The sequence below is a fragment of the Prionailurus bengalensis genome, chromosome D4 (genome assembly GCF_016509475.1).
Source record: "Prionailurus bengalensis isolate Pbe53 chromosome D4, Fcat_Pben_1.1_paternal_pri, whole genome shotgun sequence".
In the NCBI taxonomy this organism is placed as follows: domain Eukaryota; kingdom Metazoa; phylum Chordata; class Mammalia; order Carnivora; family Felidae; genus Prionailurus; species Prionailurus bengalensis.
In genome coordinates, this window is record NC_057359.1 from 73,882,015 (window position 1) to 73,892,611 (window position 10,597).

The following is a 10,597-nucleotide window of genomic DNA, read 5'->3' on the forward strand; positions in this document are numbered from 1 at the left end:
GAATACTTTCCTCGCAGGGATGTAACACGTAGAGCATTTAGCCCAGTGCTTGGTGCATCGTGAGGACCCCACAAACGGGGGCTGCTTTCACTCAGTCTGTGATCGGGCCAGTCCCGTCTCTGCTTGCTTTCCAGTCTCACTTTCTCCAGATAACAGGACATCTTCTTCCGAGCTGCTCTGAGAGGCCAGGGCTCCGCCAGCGACTCTGGGCAGGGGCTGACCAGGCACAGTCCCCATGGAGATCAAATTTCCAGCCCCTCAATGAAGCCAAGTAAACACAGGGGAGACAGCATGGCTCCCTCAGCTGCCCGCTAACGACCAGATTCCCAAGGCCACCGCAGCCGCGGCTGCTCGCTCTGAGTGCGTCTGGCTCCAGTGTCCCAGGGCCCTGCTGTTGTCACTCTCATGAGATCCTGGGGTTTGGGGCGGGGGTGTGGAAGAGGCTGTGCAAGCGGTTTGGAGGCTGCTGCAGCTGGGCCATCAGCTGCTTCCAGGAGCAGATGGCTTTTCTCTTGGAGTTTCCCTTTCCAGCTCCCTCCTCCCGCTGTTGATGACTTCACCGGCCCCATGAAGCTGCTGACAGAGAAGATAGAGCCGGAGGTGCTAAGGAAACCCCCCTCCAGCCCTGAGCCTGCTGCACCCCGTTTCTCTGTGGCTCCAGTTTTATGACCTCTAAATTCTTCCTCTCCTCTCCGACTTTTGACTTTCCGAGAGAGAGATCGTGTATTTAACACAGGAGCAACTATGGACTAGGCATAGGTGAGCTAGACATAGAATCCCAGTCTGCAAGGATTTTACAATTTCTGCCTGATGAACTCCTATCCGACCTGCAAAGCCCAGGTCAAATATCCTCTCCGGGCTACTCCCCTCCTGCGGCTTCCTCACTGGTTCTCTGCACATGGCCGCATGAGCTTTTCAGGGTCAATTTGCCTCTTGAGAACCTTTACTAGTGCTGCTCACCTCCAAATTCTCTCACCCGTCATCCCTGAGCAACCCATACTCACCCTTCAGATCTCAGCTCAGATGGCACCTCACACAGAGTAAGGGCCCCTGGGCTTCTCCCTCGAGGTCATTACCTTGGTGTGTAATTTTTTTTTAATGTTTATTTATTTTTGAGAGAGAGAGAGAGACAGAGAGTGAGCAAGAGAGGGGCAGAGAGAGAGAGAGGGAGACACAGAAGCTGAAGCAGTTTCCAGGCTCTGGCTGTCAGCACAGAGCCTGACGCGGGGCTTGAACTCACAAACTGCGAGATCGTGACCTGAGCCGAAGTCAGACGGTTAACTGACTGAGCCACTCAGGTGCCCGACCTTGGTGTGTAATTTAAGCATTTGTTTGTTTGATTCCTATCTGCCTCCCTCCCTGGAATGTAAATTCTACAAGGGCAGAGAGCCTGTGTGTTTGATTACTTTTGAAATCTCAGGGTCTCAGTCTGCATCTGCTGAATGGGCACCCTCTTCCATGAAGTCTCCCTGATTTTCTCAGGTTTCTCTCTCATCTGCACGTCTCATTGCTTTCTTTCTTGCTCTGACTTTGTGAACGTTTATTCTGGAATATTTTACACACATAGAAAAGCTCATAAAGTCTGTGTATAGTTTAACAAAGAATTTTCGAGCAAACTAACTTAACTACCACTTAACTGTGGCCCAGGTCAAGATAAAGAGCGTAATCAGCAACTAGAACCCCCAGTGTGCCTTTCCCTCCCCACGACAGTTAGCTATGATCTTGCTTTTTGATCGTTTTCTTGCTTTATTTTATAGTTTTGCTATCTACATAGGCATTCCTAAACCACAGAGTTTAATGTTGCCCATTTTTGGAGATTTATGCGCACAGAATGATACTGCACATATTTTAAAATATGTTTTTGGCTTCTTTGGCTCAATATTAGGTTTATGAGGCTCATGCATGTGGGGTGTGTAATTGTAGTTCATCCGCTTTCTTTGCTGTAGATAGAGTGTTCTGTGTGACATCATTTATGTAGCGTTCATTCTGCCGCTGGTAGAGTTTAACTGTGCTGCTATAAACTTTCTCTTTTGTCTCTTGAAGGACATGTGCCCTCAGATTTCAGGGTCTATCCCTAGGAGTAGAAATGTTGGGTCTTAGGATACACACTGCATCAGTTTCATTAAATAATGCCAAACTATGCTCTAAAGTGTTTGTAGGGCTCCTGGGTGGCTCAGTCGGTTGAGCATCTGACTTCAGCTCAGGTCATGATCTTGTGGTTTGTGAGTTTGAGCCCCGCGTCGGGCTCTGTGCTGATGGCTCAGAGCCTGGAGCCTGCTTCGGATTCTGTATCTCCTCCTCTCTCTGCCCCTCCCCTGCTCATGCTCTGTCTGTCTCTGTCTCTCAGTAATAAATAAACTTTAAAGCAAAACAAAAAAAAGTATTTGTAGCAATTCACACTCCCTTAGCTGTGAATCCATTTCTCCACATCCTTGCCAACACTTGGTATTGCCAGATTTAAAAATGTTTGCCCATCTGGTGGGCACATTATTGCATCTCACGATCTTAACTTGCACTTCCCTCATGACCAGTAAGTTTGAGCATCATTTCATATTGTTATGAGCCATTTGGAGTTCCCTTTTTTGGGAAGCGTCCTTCCAAGATTTTGTCGATTCTTTTTCTTATTGATTATAGGCATTTATTCTGGACATGGGTTCTTTGTCAGATATGTGTTGTGAACGTCCTCTCCCATCCTGAGTTTTGTCTTTTCACTCCCTTAATGGCATGCCTTGGTGGCCAGGCATTTAAATTTTTAATGTAATAAAATGTATCAGACTTTTATGTTTATGCTTTAAAAAAGTGTTTTACAAGGGCGCCTGGGTGGCTCAGTCGGTTGAGCACCAGACTTTGGCTCAGGTCATGATCTCACGGTTCGTGGGTTCGAGTTCCACATCAGGCTCTGTGCTGACAGGTCAGAGCCTGGAGCCTGCTTCAGATTCTGTGTCTCCCTCTCTCTGTGCCCCTTCTCGGCTCTCTCTCTCTCACATACACACACACACTCTCTATCTCTCAAAAATAAATAAATGTCAAACAAATTTTTTTAATGTTTTACTTATTTAAGTAATCTCTACACCCAACATGGGGCTCAAACTCACGACCCCTGAGATCAAGAGTTGCATGCTCTTCTGACTGAGCCAGCCAGGTTCAGGTCAAAGTTCATTTTTTCTTCCACATGAATATCCTTTGTCCTTTCCTGGTCCTTAGGAGAGGACCTTTCCTAAGGCCTTAGGTCCTTTCCTAACCAATGTCCTTTCCTGACTACCTCCCCTTTGTCATAAATCAGGTGTCCACCTGTGCCTGGGGCTGTTTCTAGATTCTGCTCCCTTGGACTATTCTTGTACCAATATCACACCTTCCTGGCCTGTACTTTACTGTGCTGTAGCTTTATACTAAGACTTGACAGCTCGTAGAGCAAGGCTTCCATTTTGTTACTCTTCTGCAAGAGTGTTTTGTTCCTTTGAATTTCCATATGCATTTTAGAAACAACCTTTCAAGTTCTGCTGACAACACACACACACACACACACACACACACACACACCTGAACTTCTGCATCTATCCTTTATAGCACTGGATTACAGATGTCTATGTGTCTGCCCCCACCCCACCCCCACCCTCAGGTCTCCCTGAAGGTATGAGTTCCCATAAAGCCACTGCTTGAGCATCTTTCCAGGCTGGGGGTGAGTCTAGTGCTTAAAAACGTGTGTGCAGCGGGGCATCTGGGCGGCTCAGTCGGCTAAGCATCTGACTCTTGATTTCGGCTCAGGTCATGATCTCACGGTTCATGAGTTCGAGCCCTGCGTCAGACTCTGTGCTGATAATGCAGAGCCTGCTTGGGATTCTGTCTCCCTCTCTCTCTCTGTCCCTCTCCTGTTTGCTCTTTGTCTCTGTCAACATAAATAAAAATACACATAAAAAAATGAACATGTGTGTGCAACAAAACCCCAGCAAACCCGTTATCACATCTTGCACTCAATCAATGAAACTGCAGTCAGATCCGTGCTGGAGGGAAGCTGGCTATGTTGGATGTACCGAGAAATATTCTAGAATGCTGTTCTCCAGCATGGCACCTCTGTAAAACATTTTCAGGCATGATTTTAACAATGCCCAGTGTTTTTACACGTTGACTGGAGAACCAACCTCTGTATATGACACGATTCAACGTAACCTCTATGACACCAACCTCCCTAGTCACAATAATTTTGCAAGCTCCTCGAAAGCATGGTCTGTCTCCCTTATCCGCCGACGTGCTTCCCACAGGACCTTGGCACATTGTAGGTCCTCGGGGAACGCTGTAGTTGTGATTACCGAATGCTGCTGCTTCTTCCATTCTAATTACCTTTCGCAAATGTTTTGTTTAAGGAATGCTTTTAAAAAGCAACCTACTGAGATATAGCTTGCATGGCAATAGAACGTATCCATTTAGATGTATGTTTTGACAAACGTGTATGTAAATGGCCCCTCTACTCCCATGAATGCTCCTTCCCATTCATTTCCCCAGGACGGCCAAGGGGAGTTTTTATAGAAAATGCATCAGTATTTACCATACTGCCTTGCACTTGCTCCCAAATGTTCTTAAAACTTTCCACTGGCTCCCACTCTGCTTAGAAACACACACAAGCACCTACCACAGCCTTCAAAGCCCTACCTGACGCTGTCCACCCCCCGCAACTCATTTTCTCTCTCCCTCCTGGCTTCTCACTGCATTCCAGCCATGCCGACCTTTTCTGTATCTCTCAACCCCCAAAGCTCTCTCTTGCCTCTCTGAGCCTTTGGAAATGCTCTCCCCACCGCCAGGAATGCTCTCCCCTGTATCAGTTAACTATCGCTGGGTAACAAACCATGCCCAAACCCAGTGTCTTAAAACAACTACCATTCATGATTTCTTAGGAGTCAGCGAGTCTGCCAAGTGGTTCTGCTGGCCTGAGCGGGGCTTGGGCGGTCTTGGTGGGACCCACTCATGCATCTTGGGTGAGCAGGGGCTCTGGTGAGCTGTGGGTCCGCAGGTGGCTCTGGCTGGCTTTGGCTGGGATGGTGGAGACATCTTGGCTGTCCTCCGTGTGTCTCTCTCACCTCTCCAGCAGGCTTGCTGGGGGTGAAGGCAGAAACCCAAGGGAAGGTAGATTACTGAACACAAGTTTGCAAGCCTCTGTTCTGGTCAAGACTCCTAATGGCAAGTTCCATGGCCAAGCCCGGATTCAGGGGTGAGGAAATCGACTCTGTCTCTGCAGTGAGAAGAGCTTCAAGGCCTCAGGGAAAAGTGTGGGCACAGGGAAAGGATAAAATGGGGGCACGTTCATCCCTGCCCCTTCTTTTTGCCTAGTACCTTTGTATCCTCCTTGGATACCCTCCCCTGACCATCCTGGGGGCGACGGTCATCCCCCCATTCTTTTCAAGGACAGCCCTGGTCTGCTTCCTTCACAGCTCCCCAGCACAACCTGTAATCCTCGTGTGTGTGTGTGTGTGTGTGTGTGTGTGTGTGTGTGTGTGTTCCTATGGCTTGGTGGGAGGAAGGGACTACCAGGCTTTGTGTCCAGGTTCAGCCCAGGGCTTGGCACATAGTAACTGCTCAAGAAATATTTGTGCACCAACTAATGACCCATCAGGGCTGCGTTCTTGGAAAAAAGAGAACAAGGCTGTGCCTCTGGGGGTCAGTCCCCTTCCCTGAACTGCCACATCCCACAAAGGGGGGGAGTCTCACAGAAAGCAGCTCCCACACTCAGCCGGATCCCCAAGGCTGCCCTTGTCATTAGGAATGAGGTTCACACGACAGGCTGAAAGCTTACGGTCCTGGTGGCCACACCCCCACTGGAAGTCACACTGCCCTGCACAGAGGGTCAGGCCATTCTGCCCCAGGGGACGTGCAGGCCTCATTCCACTGTCCTTCACTCTTAAAATAGATTTAAGGCCACCCTGCAGGGGAGGACTGCTGCAGTTTCAGAACTGGAAGGTCAGAGCCTGAGGGTCCTGAATCCCTGTGGGGTCGAAGGGGGCTGAGGCCGCTTGGTGGGGCATCAGCGGAACAGGCAGGCCTCTGGCTTCCAGGTCCGGTTCTAGCCACCGTATCCCCATGGGACCTCCTGCTCCACCCTTCTGTGTTGTGAGAATGTGAGCCCGCCCAGCTCACCATTTGAGGCCATGTATTCGGAGCGAGGTGTTAAACTGGGACTTCGTGGGGGCGCCTGGGTGGCTCAGTTGGTTGAGCATCCCACTTGGGCTCAGGTCATGATCTCACGGTTCCAGAGTTCGAGCCCCGCGTCGGGCTCTGCACTGACCGTGTGGAGCCTGCTTCGAATTCTCTCTCCCTTTCTCTCTGCCCCTCCCCCCACACTCACTCTCTCTCAAAATAATTAAACAAACATTTAAAAAAACCAAACTGGGACTCTCTTCTTTCTCTCCAGCATCAACGTCAATAATAATACAAGCAATAACAACAGCCACTATAATTGACGTGCACCGTGTGTAAGACACTCTGTGTAACCTGACTTATTCTCACAATGGGCCGAATGACTTGGTAACAGTATCATCTCAGTTCACGGATCAGGAGCCAGAGCGGGTGAGGGGTGTGCTTGCGGTCTGAGTAGAGATCTGCACTCAGGTCTGTAGAACACTAAAGCCAATGCCCTCACCCACCACCAGGCTCGGGCCGCCCCTCCGTCCTCCCGCCGGCACCGGGGCCTGGACCAGACCTCTGGGTCCCGTCCTCCTTCCCTGCCCCTTGGCCCCGCAGGGTCAGTGCCTGAGCAAACCACTCAAGGCTTCTCTTAACATCCCCTGGTCCCGAGGAGCCGCCCCCTGTCACTCAGCGACTGCCCCGGCTGGCTGCCTGGGTCTGAGCCGAGGTGCAGGGAGGGGAGAGCCGCGTGAGCGTTACAAGCGCTGCCCTGTCAGGGGCCTTTGTCTCTCCCATAATTGGGACCCAGCCGTCTCTCCAGGCCCCTGAGACCCGGCGAGGCTGTGGGCCAAGTCCCTGGCAGAGCAGCCGGCTGAGGACGCTGAGTGGAAGCAGATGTGCCCGGGGCCACGTCTGGCCTGGTGCCCGGGGAGCCCTCGGAGCTCCGGAGCTGGGAGGATGATCAGTTTTTAGAGCCGAGGAGGGCTGCACACAGGACAAAGCAGCCTCAGAGCCAAATATTTTCATCTGTCTGGTTAAAGAAAGAAATCAAATCTTCATTTTTGTTGTCTATACCAGAGCCGGTGCTGAGCCAAAGGCCAATTAGAGATTGACCTTACGGAGGGGGAGCCTGGGCCCATGGCAGGGACTTGCCCAAGGTCATCCCCCACCTTGTGGACTATGACACATGATACAAATTAGGGTGACGATCGGGGTCCCCGACCTTCCTCTGGCAAGGTACTCATGAACATCTTTCTTGTCTGGCCTGAATGTGGGCCTCAGAGCCATGAGGTTTTCCAGAAGAGACACCTGCCATTCTAGGAAGGGGGAAGATAGCCAGTGTCCCCCTGTTTAGTCAGGTTAACTCCTGCTCCAAGGCCACAGGGGCTCCTTAACCAGCTCTGCACTGTGACCGGGAACCCTGGGTTCAAGTCCTGAGTCCGTCTCTGACATGCTGTGTGACCTTGGCAAGCTGCTTCTTTTCTCTGGGCCTTAGTTTTTTCATCTGAAAAATCGGGTAATGGTATACTAAGGTCTTCTAGACAGCAGAGGGTATACTTTGAAAATCGAGTCCCTTGTCCATTTCTTGAGAGCTTCCAAAGCCAACCCTCTGAGATAGCAGGAGCAGTATTAACCACTCTCTGGAAGGGAATTGACAGCTCAGAGAGGTGAAGTGACTTGCTCAATGACACACAGCATCCACAAAGCTGTGGGACTGGATGGAGGTTTCTTGATTTCTAGCTCTGTGGTCATCTGCTCTCCAGGAGACCACTGCTCTCCCTGCCAGATCACACGGGGACAGTAGGGATGGCCTTCAGCTCTGAGGTCCTCCACCAGCCCTCATGGGGGAGCTGAAAATGACGGGAAGGGTCAAAGCACTGAGGGTTGCTCCACCTTCCTAATAAAAGCGGCTTCAGAGGTTCAACACGGTTCTTGGCCTTCTACCCTCGTCAGCACCCCTGTTGGAGAGTGAGGTCAGCTGGCCTCTGCTTGGACTGCTTCCTGGGGCAGGTTAGCTAGGGTTGTGAGAAAGCACCCTCCACCTGACTCCTTGTCAAGGCCTCTCCCGGAAAGGGGCCCGTCTGCCGCTGCCTTGCTCCGAGAGCTGACGAGTCTCCAGCAGCCCCCTCACCGGGCTCCCACTGCCGGAGAGCCCCCTCCCCCGAGGCTGGGGGAGCCGGCCTCTCCCTGCCCCTGGCAGCACGAGAGGAACCTGGGAGCCCTTTGGCAGGACCTCGCGGGGGAAGGGACGAGACTGGTAGGATGGGCTAGCAGAAGACTCGTTGGTCTGGAAATGAGAACACCTGAGTCTGTGCAACGCTGACTCTGCCAGTAACTTGCTAGGTAATCTGGGATGGGTTGTTTTGCTTCTCCTGGCCTTTGTTTTCTCATCTGTAGAATGGGGGACGTTCATAACCCCTGACCAGCAGGGCCCATGGGGCTGGGATAAAACCTGATGGGAGGGGTGGTTGGAGGTGAGACCTTTGCACACGCAAGCACTCGGCACAGGTGAGGATTGTGCAGAGAGAAATCATCTCCAGGTGTGACTCTGGACAAATCTGAGCCCCTTCGGAGGCTGTGGGCGGGTCCTCAGGCAGGTGTACCCGTGACCTTAGGAAGCCTGCTTCACCAACTTCACAGACCACTGGGTCCTGGGGCTGCGCCATGGGACAAGGGACATGGGGCCGATAGGGCAGGAAGCTTATTCCCTTCTGTTGGCAATTCAAAACAGTTTTTATTTATTTATTTATTTAAAAAAATTTTTTTTTCAACGTTTATTTATTTTGGGACAGAGAGAGACAGAGCATGAACGGGGAAGGGGCAGAGAGAGAGGGAGACACAGAATCGGAAACAGGCTCCAGGCTCCGAGCCATCAGCCCAGAGCCCGACGCGGGGCTCGAACTCACGGACTGCGAGATCGTGACCTGGCTGAAGTCGGACGCTTAACCGACTGCGCCACCCAGGCGCCCCCAAAACAGTTTTTAACATATCGAAGCAACCATGGATACGTCATGAAGCAGAAGGAGGACGTGGTGTACAGACGGAAGCTAAAACCTGAGGCTGAAGACCCTTCAAGACAATGGTAGGCTTTGCCCCACCGGGCTCTGCCCTGCTCCCTCCCCTCCCCCACTGCCATTCCCCCCCCCCCCACCTCCCCGCTGGTGCCTGTCCCATTTTCTTTCTTTAGGAGGGGGACCTTCAGGGAGAAAGTTTGTGTGGCCCCGGGACCGCACAGTCAACCCAACAAAATCAAATTTCTGATTAACACACACCCCTCCAGGGCCCTCCTTTGTCAACGCCACTCTTCTTGTTCATTACCGACGTGCCATTGAGAGGTCTTGGCTAAATGTCCGAGCTCATTTCCCTTCCTTAGAAATGATAGTTGCTGTCATCACCATCATCGCCTTCTGGCGCAGGCAGGTATCAGAATCCGCTTTTCGGAAAAAGCCAGACCTCAGCAATGAGTCTGTCTGACCCTGGTCTCACCTGGGAAGGCTGGGGCTCAGAGAAGCTCGGGGTGTTCCCCAGGTCATTCCTCAGACAGTCCCAGGCACACAGATCCCCTGGGACCTTGCTGGATGCAGGTTCTGACCGCAAACCTGCATTTCCAGTACTTTCCCCGGGGCAAGTCAGTGCTGCTGGTTCAAGGCCACCCTTGGGCCCCGCAGCCATTCAGTGACTGAGCCGGGGCTGGTGCCTGCCCACCCTCCTTGCACCTGCCTGCGGTGTGACCTGAAAAGCACAGAGCCTGAGGGCAGGCTTAGGCGGTGCTGCATCCCAAAGAAGCCAGGTCTTCTCTGAACAATTATAAGATTTGTTACAAGACTATAACAAGAGGCTAACATACTGTATACTGTAGCCTCCAGTGTGATCAGTGACGCAGGCAAGAATCATCAATGCGTGCTAGGACCACAGGGTAAGAAGAATCGGGTGGCAGGATACCCTCAGTCTTGAAGTGTCCCCCCCCCCAAAAGATTACTTGTTAACTACAGAGGGGAGTGTGCTTTGGTGCTGGGAGACCTGGCAGTCCCCACCCTCACGGGCCATCAGGCTGGACCTTGGCCATGGTGAGATACCACCCTTGCCAGAGATGTTTGGCCTGAGGCTAACACGGGAATCTCGTGGCACCTTCCGCAGGACATCTGGCCTGGGTTCTCCAAAGGATCTAGGACCATGAGGAACAAAGTAGGGGAGACATCACAGCCTGATGCCATATGCCATGTTTGATCGGATCCTGGACTGGGAAAAAATAGAAGCCACAAAGAACGTTTGGGAGGCCACCAGGGAAACGTGAAGTTAGGTGTTAGGTGTTCGTGTTGTTCGTGTTAGGTGATGTTGCCCAGTTAATGCTGGTTATCTCCGATGTGGAGCTGGTGTGGGATTGTGGAGGGGAATGTCCTGCTCTGGGGACACACACCCTGCGGTGTTCGGGGATGGGCTATCATGAATGCCCGCCTTCCTTTTGGATGGTTTGGCAAAAGTG

General features: G+C 51.7%; 1 long non-coding RNA gene across 1 annotated transcript; it reads left to right on the forward strand.

The window, feature by feature from the left end:
* The first annotated feature begins 8,148 nt into the window (after nucleotides 1-8,148).
* LOC122474755 lies at nucleotides 8,149-10,357 on the forward strand. The gene is made up of 3 exons (XR_006295005.1): nucleotides 8,149-8,457; nucleotides 9,093-9,196; nucleotides 10,252-10,357. It is a non-coding gene; the product is annotated as an uncharacterized LOC122474755 (long non-coding RNA).
* The last annotated feature ends 240 nt before the right edge of the window (nucleotides 10,358-10,597 follow it).